We start from the raw sequence: 18413 nt of genomic DNA, 5'->3' as shown, positions 1-18413 counted from the left end.
AAACATGAAAGGGGTTTTCCAATACTTTTATATTGATGGTCTATCCTCAGGTCCAAGTGTGTAATTACACAGAAGACCACCATTAAAACTTAACCTGTATTGAAAAAAAACCCAAAAAAAACACTTAAAAGGAAAATCTGTGTGAGGCAAGTCGGGTATAAAGAATAATGCAAAAAGGGAAGGAGGGAGACAGGATCAGGGAAAGCAAAATAGGAAATAAGGATAGAGAGAACTCTCCCTATTAGTGCCCCATGTCTAATCCCTACCTAGATGGGGCGACCACTCCAATAAGGGACATCCTATACGTGAACCTAGGACTTATATCCCTTATTGTGCGTTATGTAGATTAAGAGGAATATATTGCACCTGTTAGTAAATGACAAAAAGAAAACTTTGACCATATCTTTACCAAAATCAACCAATTCAAATAAACAATAGATGTTAAATCTGATAACTCTCAACCTCCGACCCCGACCACAGCTCATCAAAGAGGAACATCACACATCAAAAATGCCTAAATGGAAAAACCACATGGGTCAAAACCAGTTCAGAAAGCAAACACAAGCACAATATGACCCTAAACATGCATAGTACTAATGCACCGGGGCAGATTGGCCATAGGACTTATAGGGAAACTTCCCAGTGGCCGATGCCCAGAGGGCCGCCTGGGCATTCCTCACCGCTGGCTGGAAGTTTTTGGGGGTGTATTTTGTGCTGCTGGCAGTATTTTGTGATGGACTGTGCTATTTATCTCTGTTGGGGCAGTAAAATGTTCCACAATATGGTATTGCTGGCTCTGCCGTCCAGTTTGGACCCAACTACAAAACAGGGCCACTGTTAGTATTTTTTCCAGGGCCACTTTAAGTTACCAGTCCGCCCCTGCAATGTACAGATGTTAAATGGCATGCAAAGAATACTTTTGTGTCCTAGTCCTGATATATGAGGAATGATATGATGAGCACAGAGCTTGGTGCAGGGGACAATAGTATTGTGGCTCAGTGGTTAGCACTATTACCTTGCAGAGGTGGGTTCAAATCCAAATAAGACAGTTTACCCCAACAGGCCAAAAACATACTGATCGGTTAATTGGAAATTAGATTGTGAGATCAACTAGAGATAGAGGCTGATGGCATTCGCTGTACAGCGCTGCAGAATAGGATGGCATTATATAAATGAATACATTAAAGAAATAATAGTCACTCTCAGTACCCTCATGTAATGTAAAGCCTCATTCACACAGTCAGTGTTAGGTCAGTGATTTCCACTAGTGATTGTGAGCCAAAACCAGGATTGGAGTTACACAAACCTAAGGTACAAGGCAAAGATCTGCACCTCTTCTGTGTTTAGAACCGCACCTAGTTTTGGCTCAAACTCACTGATGGAAATCACTGACCAAATACTGATGTGTGAATGAAGCATAACACTGAGGCTGCCATCAGGGCAGCACAGATGTTACTGCTATCAGAGGTACCCCACCTACCAACCATTTCAAGTGCCAGTGTCTGATTCTCAGACTATGTGGGCTCCATGCAGTTGTATGTGAAATAAACACTATGAAACATGGGGTGCATGCAGGGTGGCGGCGCTCTGGAGTCTGGCCGCTAGTGGTGTTACGAGCTGGGTGCGGTGGTTGCGGGCCGCACCGTGTGACACCCCATCAGACTGGTGCCGGACCCAAGTTCCCAACACCACTAGCACCCGCCCCCTTGCAGTTGTGTTGCTGATTTGATCCTGTACTTGCTGGCTGCGGGCATGAGTTCAGTCACTTTGGCGCACTATCCCGTGAGACCAGTGACCTCCCGAGGTGGGTCTCGCAGGATCACGCGCCACAGGACGGGTTTGAGCGCCGAAGACACTGAACTTAACTGAACTCATGCTCGTGCAGCAAGCAAGTACAGACGGTACAGGATCAGCGACACAAGTATGGGGGGGGGGAGGGGCAAACCACATAATGAAGGGCAGTGTGGGGGCAAAATTACTTAGTGTGGGGGCAAAATTACTTAGTGTGGGGGCAAATTACTTAGTCGGGGTCAAATTACATAATGGAGGGCAGTGTGGGGGCAAACAACATAATGTGGGGCATTGTGGGGGGCAAATTACATAATGTGGGGCAGTGTGGGGGGCAAATTACATAATGTGAGGCAGTGTGGGGGGAAAATTACTTAATGTGGGGCAGTGTGGTGGGCAAATTACTTAATGTGGGACAGTGTGGGGACAAATTTCATAATGTGGGGCAGTGTGTGAGGCATATTACTTAATGTGGGGCAGTGTGGGGGCAAATTACTTAATGTGGGGCAGTGTGGGGGGCAAATTACTTAATGTGGGGCAGTGTGGGGGGCAAATTACTTAATGTGGGGCAGTGTGGGGACAAATTTCATAATGTGGGGCAGTGTGGGAGGCATATTACTTAATGTGGGGCAGTGTGGGGGGCAAATTACTTAATGTGGGGCAGTGTGGGGGGCAAATTACTTAATGTGGGGCAGTGTGGGGGGCATATTACTTAATGTGGGGCAGTGTGGGGGCAAATTACTTAATGTGAGGCAGTGTGGGGGGCATATTACTTAATGTGAGGCAGTGTGGGGGGCATATTACTTAATGTGGGGCAGTGTGGGGGGCATATTACTTAATGTGGGGCAGTGTAGGGGGCAGTATTACTAATAAGGGCATTCTAGAAGGGAATTACTATTGGTTGGACTATGAGGAGCACTATTACTATGGGGGCACTATTATTTCTTCAGGATAGTATTTGTGGTATTGGGGCCGGGGCACAGCGAGCAGCAGGATAACACTGTGGGGACTCCAGGTTGGGGGATGATGATAGAAAAGTGAGGACACTAAGATGTCTCTTCAGAGACGAGGCGACTGAGAGAAGTGTCCGGACCGAATGGAGAAGATGATGACAGAGAAGATCTACATTGGAGGAGACGTCACCTGGAGGCCCTGGATGTGAGAGGTACGTGCTGCTGTATATGTGCAATGCTGCTATTTTATGTTTTGCATATGAGAAAATGTTTACAATTAAAATGTTTTAATTAAATGTTCTATTTTACTATTTTTATTATTTGGTCGAAAGGCTGTTTGGGGGAGGGGGGATTGTAACGGGACTGCGGTAGATAATGTAAAATTAGCTGGTCAAGTAAAATGTGACACTCTTTGGCATGGCATCAGGTTACTGGCATAAGAACTTCGCAATTATACAGATCATCCCTTCAGTCCTATGTCTCAACTACTTTATATACCAAATAGAGCTGAGCAAACCTTTTGAAGATTTGGTTCATTTCAGATTCGCCGAATTAAAAAAAAAAAAAAAAATTGAGAGAATCTCTCTCTCTCTCCCTAAAAGAAACAAAAAATGTGGGTTTATTAGAATTCGAACTTTTTGGGAAATTTGGGACAAATTCCGGACTGGTAGAATCGAATCGCTCATCCTTAAAGGGGTTGTCCCACAAAAAATATTTTACAGTTTTCAAACCATCACCTTGATCTGAATACTTTTGTAATTAAATGTAATTGAAAATCCAGCATAGCCACTGAGTTATTCAATGAAATTTATCTCTGCTGTTTTTTTTTTCTTTGTCCTTCTCACTGAGAAGGCCGCACATGCTCAGTTTCATCCTTCAACTGTCTCCTGAGTTATGATAGGGAGAGCATAGACACGCCCCCTTAGCTGCAGCAGAAAAGACACTCCCCTTGAGCTGTCAGCATAATATAAATCCAGCAGAGCAGTGAATGTGGAGATCTCTGGATCCATGTGAGGTACAGGGCTGGTTCTAGCTTTGTTAGAAAGAGGTTGTCATGTACTATATGATGTCTGATTTTCATTTTTTACATTAGTCATGGGATCACCCCTTTAATACAAACATTAAAAGGATCATGGCCCTCCTGCAAAGGGAAAAAAAAGGCTGGTGAAGAAGACACATGAGGATGAGGATGGATTATTAAGCAAGTAGAAACCATCTCACATTTACAATGTGGAAGCACCATATGCAGCAAACCTCAGGGGAGGCGGAAAGGATGAGAGTTGTTGTACTCACTGTGGCAGTCCTTGCTATGTCTCTCCCTGGGCCTTGGAGTGATGAGAAGGGTGCACCTCTCTTCCATTTAAGGTACTCCCCAAATGAGGCCAGGTTTATTGCAACAAGGACCACTGTACTTCACTGCAGCAGTCAATAGATGGTTCATAGAGGCGCTGTACACATGAAATGTGAATATTCGAATTTCGAATTTTTATTGCGAATATAGGTACTTCTAAAACTCGCGAATATTTCGAATATAGTTATATATATTCGTATTTTCGAATATTCAAATTTTTATTTTCTATTTTTTATTTTATTTTTTCAATTTTTTTAATTTTTTTTTTATCAGTACACATGATCCCTCACTGCTTCTAGCTTGTGGGCCAATAAGAAGGCTGCAATATACTTGACTTTAGGAGTAGTAGTGTTTGCGAATTTTGCTCTATATTCGTTTTTTTGGAATATTCGCTATATTGCTAAATATTCTTGTTTTAGAATATTACAAATATTCGAAAAAACAAAGTTATAGCAATATAGAGAATATTCGAAAAAAATCGAATATAGAGCAATTTAGCTAATATAGTGCTATAATCTTCTTTGTCTAATAGTTGTAAGTTGAAAAATTCGCAATAAAAAAATTCGAATTCGAATTCCAAAAATTCGCATATTACACAATCATTACCTTTCCGATTTTTGGGGGAAAAAAAAAAAACGTGAATTTTCGAATTTGCTAATTTTTTGACGAATATTCTACAAAATATTAGCGAAATATCGCGAATTCGAATATGACCCCTGCCGCTCATCACTAATGAAATGCAGTCTTTACAGTTGACATTTTCACTTCCCAAGGTTGTGTATGAAAGGCTAGCCTTTCTCTCTTTAATCAGACTGTGCAATCTTTCCTTTTCTAAAGGGTGCTATCTCCATGCCTAGGAACATCAGCTAGGGAAACTACCACACTCCATATACAGCCTATTTTTTTTAAACTAATAACAAAATTAGGTGTTTAGTGTACAGAGGGCATCATCTCTGCTGTCGTAGCACCCAAATTTCACCCAGTTCTATGGTCAGCCCCTGCCTTGCTACTGCCTTGCCCTGTCAATCAAGGTAGTGAGGGAGGGGCTGGCCACAGAAAGGGGCAGAGCTTGGGGGCAACAAGAGCAATGGTTACGCCATCACTGCACCAAACGTGAAATTTACATATTACATAAAAGTATCATAACTCAGAACGGAGCCTCGGATCAACTAAAGAAAATCAGCGTTTTGATCATTGTCTATGCAAATTGTTGGATAGGGAGGTCGCTGGTGACAGATTCCCTTTGAATTTCATCTTATCTTCCTCATCCTACCTGACAGATGTGGAGCATAATCAAGAGAATTTTTAAAAATCCTAACTTTAACATGTTACCTAGGCTTCTGTGGAATATAAAAAGATGGCCACATCCTTTCTGTTTAATCCATTTATAAGGGATCATTCATCATTTTTCTTCTGAAAATACAGGAAAAAAACGAAACATTTTTAGAGAGAGAAAGGGAATTAGGATTTTGCTTTCTTCGACCAACCCCAGTGCTATTTCTATGAAAGCCAGTAATGAACCAATGTTACCGATGACTTTGATGAATAACCACGAATGCCCTGTGTGAACCTAGTGTCATATACAATTTGTTTCATCATTTCTAGAGCATCCAACAAAAATTAAATGCTCTGACCATATATCACAGTTTCCCAGGCAGTTGAAAACATTAAAGCCGGATTTAACAATGATAGATAAAAACCTAAGGAAATGCATTTTGTGTGAAAAAAAATCGATTAGCGCAAAAGCTTTCCAGTCCTATATATATTTTTAATCATCAAGGTAGTGGTGTACTTGCATGTTAAATGCAGATGTCACTGATAATACTAGGATTTTTTAACCTTTTATTTCACTTGACTCAGGAGTGCAAGCAGATTGTGCCTCCTGTTCTCCTACCATGAGGTAAAGTATAGAAAGCAGATTTCTATTCATTGAGTTTATGGTATGACGAGTCTTAAAGGGGGACTTCAGAGTGATGTAACTACAACTTAATTACTGTATCATGAAAAAGTCTACAAATTCGAACATAATTTGCGTTTCAGTCCCTCGCTAGTTTCAAAATCTCAGTTTTCTGTCTGTAAGAGAAAACAGACCTTGTGTCTAAAGGATGCAGCACAGTCCAAACATTCATATCCCTTACCACAGAGGCGTAGCTAGCAGAGATGCAGGGGAGGGTTGGTGGCACCGGGCCTACTTGCATAGTGGGGCCCACCAAGGGCGAACACCACTCTCAGCTGTATCAGCATCTGCAGTTGAAGCCTGTGATAGAGCAGAAGGCCATAACCCCCCAGCTTCCCACCCTACTCCCCATCTTGTAAGTTCAGGCATATAGGACGGTACACTACTTGCAGAACATCAACGTCCCCTACCTCACCCCCTCCAGGAACCCCTCAGCTGTTATCTGGTGAGATTTACTGCTATTATTTGGGGATTGCTTACTATATTATTAGGACTTTTATGGGGTCTTTTATCAAACTGGTGTAAAGTAGAATTGGTTTAGTTGCCCATAGCAACCAGATTCCACCTTTCATTTTTGACAGCTCCTTTGGAAAATGAAAGGTGAAATCTGATTGGTTGCTATGGGCAACTAAGCCAGTTCTACTTTACACCACTTTGATAAATCCCCCCCCCCTTAGTCTTTATGTATTAGTGTTTGATATGAGTACTTACATTACATTGATCTGTGCACTTTGAGGGGAGAAATACATTTAAGGTGAGGGGTGCGGGGGAGGGTACCTATTCTAGTCCTTCCTGGTTTACCTTGTTTCTATATATTTTAAATACATTTTTAAATGTTTTTAACTCAGTAGTGTCCTTTTTTGCATAGCTATAATAAGGGATGTATAGTTCACTTTATATTTGGTGCGCTCGCTTTCTTTTCTTGCCATATTGTAAGGGGTTTGTATTAAAGTATGGTAGATTGAGCACCCCTACTATTTTTGGCGGTAACTGCCATTTTTGCTTTGTGTATTTGTACAATGAGCGCCATCATGTAAAAATTTAAATCTTGTGAATGGATAATCCTATGGTTTTTAAGACTGCTTAATGTTTTTGGTTAGTATGGCAACTGCTGCTAATGATTACTCCATTCCCTATCAGCAATGGATGGTTTGCTCTACTGAGGTCCCTGCTATCACCAATGAGATGCCATTATACTAGATAAAAGGGACCCGTCACCTCTCATGACATGTTTATTTTGGTAAATACTGTGCATTAACTAACAATTCTGGATCATGTTTTTATAGTGCTCTTTTTTTGTGCCATTCCTCTCTTATTCCTACTGGAAATTTACGAATAAATTGACAGCTGGGTGTTACGATTTCACTTGATAAAGGGGTGTGTCCTTTTACCGTTTGGCATTATCAGTACTGATCAAACAGTGTTAGACTGTGCAGGTTCACACCCCAGCTGGTATTGCTCAGTTGTCCATTTGTTCATAGATTTCTAAGAGGAATAACAGAAAAATTGCACAATAAAGAGGGCGATAGAATCACCACTTGTTATTTAATACATATTTCAAGTATGTACTAAAATCGACATAATGTCAAAAGAGATGACACTGGTTACATGGCGATGTTTGTTATACAATGTTACATAAAGTGTCATCCTGAAGGTCTGAATCTGACCCATTAGAATTTCATTTGCAACATTATGTCATGTGATTTTGAATGGATAGAATACTGTTGAAATTAATGTAGGTCCTCAAAAGGTGCTAATTATACAAAAAAGTTAGTAATAATGAGAGTCTACTACACGACTAGTATACAGTATAAGGCCTCAGTGGCGCAGCGTGGGTTGCCAGCACCCGGGGCAAGCCAAAAATTGCGCTCCCCCCCCACCCCAGGCACGCCCCTTTTAACTGATACTGTAGTAGATCACTAGCAGTCCTATGTAACACCACAGATAACAGTGATAACTCTCCGTGAACAGATAATGTAGTAGATTCACCTGCAGTCCTATGTAACACCACAGATAACACAGTGATAACTCTGACTACAGATAATGTAATATACACTCACCTAAAGAAGTATTAGGAACACCATACTAATACGGTGTTGGACCCCCTTTTGCCTTCAGAACTGCCTTAATTCTATGTGGCATTGATTCAACAAGGTGCTGATAGCATTCTTTAGAAATGTTGGCCCATATTGATAGGATAGCATCTTGCAGTTGATGGAGATTTGAGGGATGCACATCCAGGGCACGAAGCTCCCGTTCCACCACATCCCAAAGATGCTCTATTGGGTTGAGATCTGGTGACTGTGGGGGCCATTTTAGTACAGTGAACTCATTGTCATGTTCAAGAAACCAATTTGAAATGATTCGAGCTTTGTGACATGGTGCATTATCCTGCTGGAAGTAGCCATCAGAGGATGGATACATGTTCTCATTCTGTTTACGCCAAATTCGGACTCTACCATTTGAATGTCTCAACAGAAATCGAGACTCATCAGACCAGGCAACATTTTTCCAGTCTTCAACAGTCCAATTTTGGTGAGCTAGTGCAAATTGTAGCCTCTTTTTCCTATTTGTAGTGGAGATGAGTGGTACCCGGTGGGGTCTTCTGCAGTTGTAGCCCATCCGCCTCAAGGTTGTGCGTGTTGTGGCTTCACAAATGCTTTGCTGCATACTTCGGTTGTAACGAGTGGTTATTTCAGTCAACGTTGCTCTTCTATCAGCTTGAATCAGTCGGCCCATTCTTCTCTGACCTCTAGCATCCACAAGGCATTTTTGCCTACAGGACTGCCGCATACTGGATGTTTTTCCATTTTCACACCATTCTTTGTAAACCCTAGAAATGGTTGTGCGTTAAAAATCCCAGTAACTGAGCAGATTGTAAAATACTCAGACAGGCCCGTCTGGCACCAACAACCATGCCACGCTCAAAATTGCTTAAATCACCTTTCTTTCCCATTCTGACATTCAGTTTGGAGTTCAGGAGATTGTCTTGACCAGGACCACACCCCTAAATGCATTGAAGCAACTGCCATGTGATTGGTTGACTAGATAATTGCATTAATGAGAAATATAACAGGTGTTCCTAATAATTCTTTAGGTGAGTGTATGTTCCCTGCAGTCCTATGTAACACCACAGATAACAGAGTGATAACTCTATGAGTACAGATAATGTAGTAGATGGGTGTTAGCCCCCAGAATTCAGAACACGCAAAGTGTGACCTGAAGTCTGGGGCCAGGATGGGGCAGGGTGGGCCATATTCTCAATCTCCTCCCCCAACCCTACCGTAAAGCAGATATGTGGATGGACATTATTATTACAGTAGAATACCGCACCATACCTGTTACATCCAGTGACGTCTCCTGTGATGTAGACTTTCCTCAACGTCTTCATTCAGAGATAAGACCGCCATGACACCTTCTTTCAGCCGCTTCTCGTCTCTGCAGAGTTTCACAGAAACAATTTAGGTTCCTCACTTTACTATCATCCTCTCCTTCCTGGTGTCTCAACAACTCATCCTGCTGCCCCCCAATACTGTGCTAGAGCCAGACAGATAGTCCCCCATTCCCCATAATATTATTCCCCCTGTATATTATAATGACCCCCTCTGTATTATTAATGTAATGGCCCCCTCTTTATTATTAATGTAATGGCCCCCTCTTTATTATTAATATAATGGCCCCCTCTTTATTATTAATATAATGGCCCCCTCTTTGTTAATATAATGTCCCCCTCTTTATTATTAATATAATGTGATGGCCCCCTCTTTATTATTAATATAATGTCCCCCTCTTTATTAATAATATAATGGCCCCCTTTTTATTATTAATATAATGTCCCCCTCTTTTTTATTAGTATAATGTGATGGCCCCCTCTTTATTATTAATATAATGGCCCCCTCTTTGTTAATATAATCAGTGATGGCCAGTTCGCCATGTTCGTCCGCGAACACATGCGGGCTGCCATCTTAAATCACAAGTCCGGCGAGGCACAGGTAAGTCCTTACCTGTGCCTGCGCCGCGAGCCGGTCTGAAACAAATGCGGTCACCGGGAGCAGGCAGTTCCGAGAACAACCAACGGGGGCCTTCATCAGGCTGTTCTCGGAACTGCCTGCTCCCGGTGACCGCATTTGTTTCAGACCGGCTCGCGGCGCAGGCACAGGTAAGGACTTACCTGTGCCTGGCTGGACTTGTGAGTTAAGATGGCAGCCTGCATGTGTTCGCAGGCTAACACGGCGAACTGGCCATCACTGAATATAATGCCCCCCTCTTTATTATTAATATAATGGCCCTCTTTATTATTAATATAATGTAATGGCCCCCTCTTTATTGTTAATATAATGTCCCCCTATTTGTTAATATAATGTAATGGCCACCTCTCCACTCCTATTACTATGATGTCCAGCCAGTGGTCCTCCTCTTTCTGCTCCTCCCCCACCCCCATAGTGCGCCCAGTGCCTCTGCAATTAGGGTAGGGTACATAAAAAAATAAAATTAATACTTACCTCTCTCCATCACAGCTTGTGGCATCCTGGCGCAGGTGGTCACGAACGCCTCACTGTGCCTTCCAGCGCCGCGTCATCGCGCCATCTCGCGAGATCCGACGCAGGGGGTCACAGTGAGGTAATCGTGACTGAGTCCTGCATCGCTCTACTGCCTTATAGGCTTCAGGCCTAGTGGCCTGAAGCCTATGAGGCATAACGGAGGGGACTTTTTCATGGCCCTCATTGAAATTTCAGCTGCCTGGCGTCCCCTGCAATTTTGCGCCCGGGTCCCCCCCACGCTACGCCCCTGTATGGCCTCATGCACACAGCCGTTGCCCGGCCGTTCCACTTTTGCGGCATGCAAACAGCGGGTTCACAATATACAGGCACAGGCCGTGTGCACCTTGTATCATGGATGCAGAACCATTCACTTGAAAGGGTCTGCAATCCGGGAGACACAGTGCGTGTTCTAATTACAGAAGCTCATGTTCACATTACCATGTGGCACTGCATTTATAAAATTATAATGAAACCGGAATCAAACTCAGAAACCTAGTCTCTACCTAGACAATTCAGCAACTAGAGGACTCAACAAAAAACACAAAAGGGCGCATTATAGGGCAAAATGTATAAATTGGATAATTTTTTTTGTCATAATTTGAATACATAAAACTTGAGACCTGCTCTACTCTGATCCTTTGGTGTTCACCCCGAGGCGTCTGATGTGCAAATTCAGGATGTATTGCTTTCAGAGTCAAAAATCTGATCTTAGGTTACCATTAATACGTGTAAGTTGTACATTTTCAACAGACTAGCACTTACCGAAGCCCCGACAATTTGATATACCTTGATAGTCTTATAAAGCAAGAATAAAATTAATTATGAACTGTTAATCCATCGACCACTTTGATTAAGAGCTTAAGAGCAAGTCTGAAGATGAGGACTGTGATGAAGATGATGATGATGATGATAATAATAGAATTGAACCACTTATCTAGACACCTTTGATCTTCAACGGCAAGGAAAGAGAAGAAAAAAATGACATGAAACTAACCACTCTTAACAGAGTAAGTGATTACATAAGTGTTGAGCCTGCATGTACCATTAGATAAATCGTACAGGCCAAGCTCATTTTAAAGGTATATATTGGGTGAGACGGGACCATTCAGTCTCTTTATCCATGGTCTATTGGGCATACATGGCAAAACGATACAGGCTTGCTTTAGCAAACAAAGTAACAGTTCATGGAAAATAGCAAAATAATTGCGGTGATATAGGCTTCTCAACAGCTTGTAGGTTTTTACCTAGAGATTCTTGTTTGGGTCTTCTTCTCAGACCAGCACATACACTGTTCTCTGGCAGAGTGCTTTCTTAATTAGATTTTTACCTGGTTGAGGTAGGAACACCAAGGGTGGAGTATGGGAGTGACCTTCACACCCAAGATCTTCATTCACTCCTAAATCCCGGACCCAAACCCCATCTACCACAAACTCAGTATCTAGCATCACTGGTCACAACATACCTCCGGGACTTATATCACTGAGAGCATTAGTCTCAATGATACATACCTGCCATCAATTACCTTTTCCATTGAATGCTTACAATCGTTATATACCTTTTATGATGTCATATGGTGTTATAGATAGGTTTGAATTAAATATGAGCAAATCAATTCGTAATGAACTGGGTTTGTTAAAAATTGCACATAAATTTGTCCTCCAAACTAATCCAAAGCTTTTCAATTTTTATTGCACATGTTGAGGGCAAAACCATGAGGGTGGACAGACAGCCTAGATCAGTGGAGAGTGAGCAGAATGTCATTCTGTGTTGTTGAGCTGTTAATTATGGTGGATGTGTCTATGCAGTGTCTGACAGAATATGATCTAACAGTATACAAAGTCACAAGTCAGCATCTCTTCTAGTGTAAAAGGGACAGTGTATGGAAAGAATAAAAATAAAATTAAGGATCTTTGATCAGGGAAAGCTGAGAGAATGAGGGGCTGGGACACAGTATACAGCTGCTGCAGAACCTCATTCTTGCTGTTCTGCACTGCAAAACCAGTCACCAGCAAGAAAAAAATATTCTTTTTTAGAATTTGAACAGAGCGACAGCTGCATTTTTTCCCCCAAAACCTAAAGTTTCTACATATTATTATTGCAAGCAGAGCATCGAAATAGCATTCTGCTGCTGAGCAATTGCACTTTTTTTTTTGTGCATTATATCTGTCCGGTGTTATTAAACGTGTTGCTTTATAGCAAAAGCACTTTACGGCAATAACACCATTTTTAGACCTGTGAAATTAAATGCAAATTACACAAAAGGCACAAATATTACCACCTTTCTTGCACTATTATATTGTTGGTGTGCAGAGGAGAATAATTGCATTACAAGTTTGCAATGTGCATTTTATAGGTTAGAGAAAGGTCTTTTCTGAAACTGTATTTTTTAACACAAATAACACAGTAGGCAGAAATCTTGCCAGTGCAAATTTAGCAATATTCCCAAAGTAAATTATCAGTAGCAGCGAGTGTGTTTGTAGAAGGGGAAGGACATTTAGTTGTTCCTGTGTCTTAAAGTTACAGACAATTTGTAGAAATAATCAGTCGGCACTCTGGAAGAAGGTGGTGCTCGTATCCTGGATTGCAGGCCCATACATCCAAGTAGAAGTGGATCAGCACTTGCCCTTTGATGCTAATAAATCTTCACTTTATTGCCTTAAACAGAATACAGGCAAATGTGATGTGTTTCTGTTTAGCTGAAATGTGTCACTTTTGCCTGTGTTCTGTTTATGGCATTAAATTTAAGATTTATTAGCATCAAAGGGCAAGTGCTGATCCACTTCTACTTTAAAGTTACAGACAACATGCTTGCAATCTTACTATAACTGTTCCATAATTTGTGTGACTGTGTACCAAACCCGTGACTTTTCATTAAGTAAAATCATGAGTTTAAATTTGGCCTCATAATAGAATGTCTGGAATATAGAAAGTTTCAAAACAAAAGACCCAGGCCTTGTCCTCCCAGAGTCAGAATGTCGGTAGTAGCAATACCAGCTATTCGGCCAGAAGTAGTAGTAGTAGTAGTGGTAGAGGTAGTAGTAGTAGTAGGCCACAGTTCTCCCTGCCTTTGGAAAGACGCAACAATACCAATGGAGAGAAAGAGGATACGATTCTGGATTGGGTGGCTCACTCCTCCTCTCAGTCATAGCAGGATGACATGTAAGGTCACTTCTTCGTCTGACACATTGACTTGGAGCCAGGGGTCACAGCATTCCTCCTGCTTCTCCTCCGTGGAACTGCAGAGAAGCCTTTTTGGGGGAGTCCTCTTTGTCTTCATTGCCTTCTCCTAGTGGGTACCGTCTTTTTTCCTAGGAAGAAGCAACAAAACCCCATCAACAGTTTGGACTGGCATATGGAAGAGGAGGTTCAGGGGGGGAAGGGAGGGCGGGGGACCCCATGCATAGCTGTTTGGTGGTAGTGGTGGTGGCACTTGTTGCCACAGTAGTGGTGGTACAGACAGTGGTAGCTACAGTGACACACTGGGCAAATATAGAGCAGGGAATCAGGAGGTGAGGCAAGGAGCCCACAATTAGATATCAGAGTCTGATAAAAGTGGCTGGGAGGGTGAGGACTTTGACGATGATTGAATGTTGGACAGGACCTGGGAGCCGAAATGGGAGGGGGCTGAGGATGAGGAGACATCAGAGAAAAGAGTGGTGTCCCAGGTGGCAATAAAGAGCGGAGGCACTCTGTGGTCAAAACCTATAAATGGACTGGGAGGACCAGATCTTCTCCTAATGTGGTCAGCATAGGAACTGGTGATGCCTTAGATACTATCAGTGTAGGCTCATAACATCCTAGACCAAGCTTGGCTGCCTCCACCTCTGTGTGAGCAACTCCCATATGATGTTTTTTTTCCCATAAGGCGAGCATACAAAACAGCTGTATGCAGGATAAAAATAAGCTGTGGGCGTTCAAACACAAAAATAGGTACTAGGATTATATTGTAGCACAAGAGGCACCATCCCTGGATCCTGTGGGAAAATAGAACTGGCCAGCATTCTCAATTAGAACAAGTCTGTCTTCCTTCTCGTGGTCTTCTTTGTGGCAGCCAGCCTACATTTGTTTTTCATAGACCCTTTTGGACCCAGGATTTTGAAATTATATAGTTCAAATAGCCTAAGGCTACAAAACTCCTGTTTCTGGTCATTTAAAACATAACGTTTATTTCTATCAATAAAACTAATATAGAACAGGAGAAAAAGAAAAGAAAATAAATACTTTAAAACGTAAAGGTGCTATGGTGATACTCTCGGCAGGAGACTGGGATATATTTCCCACAAGCGCGTCCTAATTTATTTGGGATATATTCCCTCTTAACGCCACTTAGGATATAGCTGCTGCTACATAGAGTGTCCAGGATAGCCTCATATATCCCACTTGGAATGATTCCCTATTAGCGCAACTCTAGGTGCAGCACTGCCGCTGGTGTATCAAAGTGTAGCGAGTCTGCAGTTCTCGTCACTCAGACACTGAATCAATCATGCAACTATTTTAAAAGATCAAACTAGAGCTCCCCCAACATGTTTCACCACTAGATGTGGCTTCATCAGGGGATGGAGCTACTGTCAACACAAGTGCTTAGTGCGTGGATGTTTATAACTGCTAGGGGTGGGACAGAAGTTGTTCTCTGTCCAATCCCTGCTCAGAGCTCGTGTGGCAGCATGATCATCCAATCCGGTACCTTAGAAGCTTCTATTCCATCATTTGTTCACGTCGCCCCCTCCAGAGCGCATGCGTCAGTACTTAGAAGATATTTCCTCCGTCCTATATGCGCGTCACCCCTTTTGAGTGCGCATGCGTCGGGACTTCTATTCGTATCCTGTTCGGCAGCACGTACTGCGCATGCCCCCATACTTGGAGATTTTCCCATACTCAAAGCTAGGTGTCTGTTAGACATGCGCATGCGTCACTACTTCTTATTCGCATCCTGTTCAGGAGCGGGTATTGCGCATGCCCCCATACTTAGAGATTTTCCCATATTCATGATGTCTATTGGGCATGCGCATGCATCACTACTTCTTATTCGCATCCTGTTCAGGGGCGAGTTCTGCGCATGCCCCCATACTTAGAAATTTTCCCATATTCAAAACCAGGTGTCTCATGGGCATGCGCATGCGTCACTACTTCTTATTCGCATCCTATTCAGGAGCGAGTACTGCGCATGCCCCCACACTTAGAGATTTTACTCTCCAATGTACTTACAGGTATATATTGGGCATGCTCCAGTTCTATCTCTTAGATGACTGCTGCGCATGTCTTGGGACTTAGATTATTAGCCCTGCCTTTGCAGTTTGTCCCAAGCTCCATAGTATAAGGTTGCGCATACTCTCCGCTTTTTAATCGGAATAGTGTCTCTACGCATGCGCCGGTACTTTGAGATTTATATCTCTTTTATATTAACAGCAAGACTTTGCCTGGCAATTTGAATTTTGCCTCCCTATTTATCTTCATATGTCCCCATCTATTAAAAAGGTGCAAGGTCAAGATGTAAATAAACCTTTATATGCATCCTATTTTTGGTCTTCCTATATAGCTGAACATCTAAATATAGGTTATTTTTAAAGAGGGGAATTTACAGTAATTCAAGAGGTAGATTAGATCATAATCCGCATCTACCGCTCTATATGTTCCAAAGGCCTATATTGATATCCAGCTATATCCAATAATACCTCGATAGGGACACCATTTTCTGGCTTGTCCGCTGACTATATAGATGTGAGGTGCTTTCTTGTAACATATATTAAATTCTAAAGATTCATATCTTCTTATTATTTCTCTTTTTCTTTTTTTAGACATGATGGTAAGCAATTTTTACAAGATACCGAAAAGGATTGATTTCCTCCTTCATTTTCTCCAGGTAAATTAACCTTGTGATTTAGATTTTCATATTATTTGAATGTATATATCAATATTAATTCCAATATTTCTATATTCAAGAAATAAATTGGACCTGTAGTTTCATTAACTGATAGCATTATTATATTGACTACAGAGTTGAAATGAGGTCATTCATTGATGTATTCCTTCCCCCTTTCTGCTTTTGCAAAAAAAGGAGGGGGGGGGGGGGGAGAAGAACATCTACTTCCCATTAATCAAATGAAAGCCGTGAAAGAGAACCCTTCATTTAGTCCTTGTGGACTCATTGTATCCAGTCTATGTATCCATCTAGCCTCACTCTGCAACAGTTTTTTATCCAAGTTGCCTCCTCTTGGTCCTAGGTATATCTTCTCTATACCCCAGAAACGCAGTACTGTACTCTTGTTGTTATGAAAGTACTTAATGTGTCTGGCTATTGCTGTGTCTTTACCTGTTTCTATGGTACTTAAATGGCCTGATATTCGACGTCGCAACTCCTGTATAGTCTTGCCCACATAGAGTTTTGGACATGGGCAGGAAGCTAAATAGATCACTCCTTGTGTTTTGCAGGTGATCAATTGCCTTATCTCATACTCCTTTTTGTCCACAGGATTTATATATTTTTTAATGCGTGGAACATACCTGCAAAAGGAGCAGTCCCCGCATGGGGCTGATCCACGATATTTCTCGGATCTTCTGACGGAAATAGCTCCTTCTTCCATAAGATAGCTATGGACCAGTTGATCCTTAAGATTGGGACCTCGTCTGTATGTAACTGACGGATTACTGGTAAGTACCATATCAAGGTCTCTGTCTGATCTTATTATATGCCAATGTTTTTTAAGGATACTGTAGATTTCATTATTGTACCCATCAAAGGTCCCTATGCATCTGATGGTATCGTTTCTTTTAGACGGTGTGTCTTTTAAGAGGTCTTCTCTCTTTGTTTTATTAGCACGATTGTATGCATTTTTCAGAGATCTCTTGGGGTAACCTCTTTTGCTGAACCTTTGAAGGAGTTGTTGACTTTCCCGGGAAAAGGAAACTTCGTCCGAGCAGTTGCGACGTGCTCTCAAGTATTGGCCTATAGGAATCCCTTTCTTCAGGGAAACTGGATGGCAACTGTTCCAATGCAGGTAACTATTTGTCGATGTTAGTTTCCTAAAGACCTCTGTCACCAAATTACCTCCCTCTGATTTTCTTATTTTTAAGTCCAGAAACACTATCTCATGATCTTGAATCTCATGGGTATATTTCATACCTATATCATTTTGATTTAGCGTCTGGTCAAATTCCTGGAAAAGTGTACGGTCACCATCCCAGAGGATCAGGATGTCGTCAATATATCTGCCCCAAAATATAATGTGGCAGACATATGACGACATCTCCTCTGTAAAGACGTGACAATTCTCCCACCACCCCAAAAATAAATTTGCGTAAGTGGGGGCCCCGCAGGACGTCCCCATCGCAGTGCCATTAATTTGTTTATAATATTGTCCTTGAAAGACAAAAGAATTGTGCTCTAATATAAATTTAAGTGATAATAATACAAAATTATTGTGCCTATTAAAGTTTTGACTACGGGTGCTCAAATAATATTCTACTGCGTGTATCCCCAGTGAATGTTGAATATTGCTGTAGAGTGATTCGACATCAAGACTTGCCAAAAAAGTGCCTTCTGTGATTGTGATGTCGTTGATTTTAAGAAGAAGGTCTTTGGTATCTCTTATATAAGAGGGCAAGGTGGTAACGAAAGGTCGTAGGATTTGATCAGTGTATTCGCTTAAAGCTTGTGTTAAGTTGTCATTGCCAGACACAATGGGTCTACCTGGTACTGGCTTTCTATTCTTATGCACTTTTGGTAGTGCATAGAATGTAGAGATCATAGGGTTTTTATTAAAAAGATATTGGTATTCTTCCTTAGTTATTACATTAGACTGGAAGGCTTCCTGTAGTAAATTTTT

The sequence above is a fragment of the Bufo bufo genome, chromosome 3 (genome assembly GCF_905171765.1).
Source record: "Bufo bufo chromosome 3, aBufBuf1.1, whole genome shotgun sequence".
NCBI classification, from domain to species: domain Eukaryota; kingdom Metazoa; phylum Chordata; class Amphibia; order Anura; family Bufonidae; genus Bufo; species Bufo bufo.
The sequence above is the reverse complement of the archived record's forward strand: the minus strand, read 5'-3'. Positions refer to the sequence as shown.